This window comes from Cajanus cajan, chromosome 4 (assembly GCF_000230855.2).
Source record: "Cajanus cajan strain Asha chromosome 4, NIPB_CcT2T_4, whole genome shotgun sequence".
In the NCBI taxonomy this organism is placed as follows: domain Eukaryota; kingdom Viridiplantae; phylum Streptophyta; class Magnoliopsida; order Fabales; family Fabaceae; genus Cajanus; species Cajanus cajan.
The window spans coordinates 21,129,050-21,131,766 of record NC_138520.1 but is presented as its reverse complement, the minus strand read 5'-3'; the positions used below and the strand labels follow the sequence as shown (position 1 = coordinate 21,131,766).

At 37.4% G+C, this 2,717-nt stretch overlaps 1 non-coding gene across 1 annotated transcript; it reads left to right on the top strand.

The window, feature by feature from the left end:
* Positions 1 to 1,228: 1,228 nt before the first annotated feature.
* LOC145957653 (small nucleolar RNA R71) lies at positions 1,229 to 1,333 on the top strand. The gene has a single exon (XR_014433696.1). It is a non-coding gene; the product is annotated as a small nucleolar RNA R71 (small nucleolar RNA).
* The last annotated feature ends 1,384 nt before the right edge of the window (positions 1,334 to 2,717 follow it).

Genomic DNA, 2,717 nt, shown 5'->3' with positions numbered 1-2,717 from the left:
CACATAGATGAATCATCATCACAAGTACATAATGGGTCAGTAAAATCAGAAAAATCAGCAAGTAGGTCATCATCAAAATCTGTGCAATCATCAACTAATAAATCAATAACATCCAAACTAAAAACAGAATGGTTTTCTATTGGATGTCTCATAGCCTCAAAAATATTAAATTGCACCAGATTATCTCCAAACTCCATAGAAAGAGTCCCTGCATGCACATCTATCTTTGTCCTTGCTGTCCTTAGGAATGGTCTCCCAAGGATCAATGTAGCATGACTGGATGACTCATCCTCCATCTCAAGAATGTAGCATGACTGCAAAGGAAGAATCACATTCCACTGGTGGTACAACTGATTGTTGCTGCACTGGTGGTAACTCTTTTCCACTTCTCAAAGTAATGGCACTCACATTCCCCTTTGGATTTAAAACTGTTTGGGAGGGAAGTTTGCCAGAACCTTGAGATTGAAACTGATTTACCTGAGATGCTAACTGGCCAATTTGAGTCTTTAAATCTTGGACAGTGGCATCCATATTTCTCTGAAACTTCAAATTTTGTGCAGCCATCTGTTGCATCATCTCCTCGAATGAAGGTCCACTCTTTTGTGCAGGAGGAGGTGTAGGTGCTGGTGGTTGTTGTTGCTGATGCTTGAATGGAGGCTGATATTTTCCAAAAGGTTGGAATGAAGGTTGTTGTTGTTGTTGCCCCCATTTCAGATTTGGATGATCTTTCCAACCTGGGTTGTATGTTTGGGAGTATGGATTGTAATTTTGTTGCTGTTGTGGCCTATATTGTTGTTGCTGGTTGGTGTAAATTCCAGAAACATTTGCATCTGTTTCTTGTAGAGTGGGACATGAATGTGTATAGTGCTCCTCTGAAGAACAAATGCCACAAACTGTTGCTGGACATTCACTTGCTGCATTCGCCTGTTGTTTTTGTTCAATTGCTAAATGTCTCACCATGGTGGTCAGCTCATTAATTTTGTTTTCCAGCCTTTGATTATCTACACCACAAACAGAACTAGAACCAGCACCAATTGCCATCTCATTTACTCCCTTGACAGCTCCTCTAAATCCAAATTGCTGAGTGTTGGCTGCCATGTTCGAAATGAGTTGTCTTGCAGCATTTGGTGTCTTATCCATCAGTGCTCCTCCACTTGCTGCATCTATCATGTTCCTATCCATCAAGGTTAGTCCTTCATAAAAATATTGAATCAATAATTGCTCACTAATTTGATGTTGAGGACATGTAGCACACAGCTTGTTGAATCTCTCCCAGTATTCATACAAAGTTTCTCCATTCAGTTGCCTTATACCACAAATCTCTTTCCTAATTGCTGCTGTTCTGGATGCAGGAAAGAATTTCTCTAGAAACAATCTCTTCATTTGATTCCATGTAGTGATTGTTGCTGGTAGAAAGTAGAGCCAATCTTTTGCAACACCATCCAGAGAGAAAGGAAATGCCTTCATTTTGACATGATCTTCAGGAACTCCTTGAGGTCTCATGGTGGAACACACTACATGGAACTCCTTTAAATGCTTATGAGGATCTTCACCTGCAAGTCCATGAAACTTGGGCAACAAATGGATAAGTCCAGATTTAAGCTCATAATTTGTTTGATTATCAGGATATTGGACACACCATGGTTGATACACAACATTAGGTGTAGCCAATTCCTTCAAAGTGAGTTCACGATTATCAGCCATGATATCAAATTCATAATCAGTTTCAGAAGAAGAGCAAGATTGAAAATTAAAAATATCACTATCTAAGCAGGATTGAGGATTAAAAGTAGAATTAATAACTACTTCAGAATCAACTACACTACTATTATTTTTCTGACTAGACCTACACCTTAACCTATGATGAAGTGTTCTTTCTATCTCAGGATCAAAATCATGTAATGTACCAGGGTTGGACCTAGTCATGCAAATAAGAACACATACAAGGTTATGAAGTCAAAAGTCAACAGAAAAGTCAAAAGTCAACAGAAAAGTCAATATTTACTATATAAGCAACTATAACATGCAAAACTATACCAAATGAATTTTAAAAAATATTTCACCACCAGAACATCATTTCTCACATGATTTCCTAATTTTGAGAATTTTTTTGTGATTTTTAAAAATATCAAAAACAGTAAAAAATTGAAAAAGTGGTCTAAATGAAGGAATTTGGCAAAAAGGACCCCCAACACCCGTAGTTATTCCATAACAAGGGTGCCTTGATGTGTGAATTTTAGCCACCTTCCTACCAATTTTCAGCCCAATCTGACAACTTCCGCAAAAAAGACCAAAATACCCCTACAAAAAATTATACAGAACTCATAGAAGATGAAGGAATTTCGTGATTTTAAGCCCAAGTTACCCCCAATAGGGGGTATGTTTGCTCAGAATCACGTTTTACCTTTGGAGACCAAGTTTCAGCTCAATCAGAGAATCTTTGAAAATTTTCGGAATGGTTTCATGGAGAGCCAAAATCAATTTCTTCAGGAAATGATTTCTACTAGTCCTCTGTTTTCGGAATGTGTTTTCCTCTGTTTTTCCTCTGTTTTCTTTCCCTGTTTTTCCAGCTAAAATACAGCACAAAGAAACCACAAAGAAACCGCAAAGAAACCACACAATATTGCTACAAAAACACTACAAATTACCTAAACAATACAATTCAAGACAAACACAATAATATTGAAAACTAAACTGCAAAAACTACAATGAATTAG